Below are 523 nucleotides of genomic sequence, written 5' to 3'. Positions count from 1 at the left end.
ACACACACACACATCACGCACACACAACACACACACACACACACACTGACACATTCACAGAGAAACAGACACCTTTTCACTAAATGAAGTAACCCGAAAGATTGCAGTGTGAAACATATTGGAGAAAATTCCAATATCTATGAGTGTGTGTGTGTGTGTGTGTGTGTGTGTGTGTGTGTGTGTGTGTGCGTTTGCGTATGTATCTGTACCTGTCTCTCTTTCTCTATATACTGTATATGTATGCATGTATGTATGTATAGATTATCTATCTATCTACCTACCTACCTATCAATCTATTTATGTCTGTATATGTATATTTTTATGTCTCTCTGTATTCTGTATATATGTATATATGTATGTACGTATGCATTCATGTATGTATGTTTGTATATATATATATATATATATATATATATATATATATATATACAGATAGATAGACAGATATAGATAGAGCTAGATAGACAGATTGATAGAGAAATATAGATGGATAGCTGTATGAATTAACTTGTGCAACAACAAA

The sequence above is a fragment of the Octopus bimaculoides genome, chromosome 15, assembly GCF_001194135.2.
Source record: "Octopus bimaculoides isolate UCB-OBI-ISO-001 chromosome 15, ASM119413v2, whole genome shotgun sequence".
NCBI classification, from domain to species: Eukaryota; Metazoa; Mollusca; class Cephalopoda; order Octopoda; family Octopodidae; genus Octopus; species Octopus bimaculoides.
The sequence above is the reverse complement of the archived record's forward strand: the minus strand, read 5'-3'. Positions refer to the sequence as shown.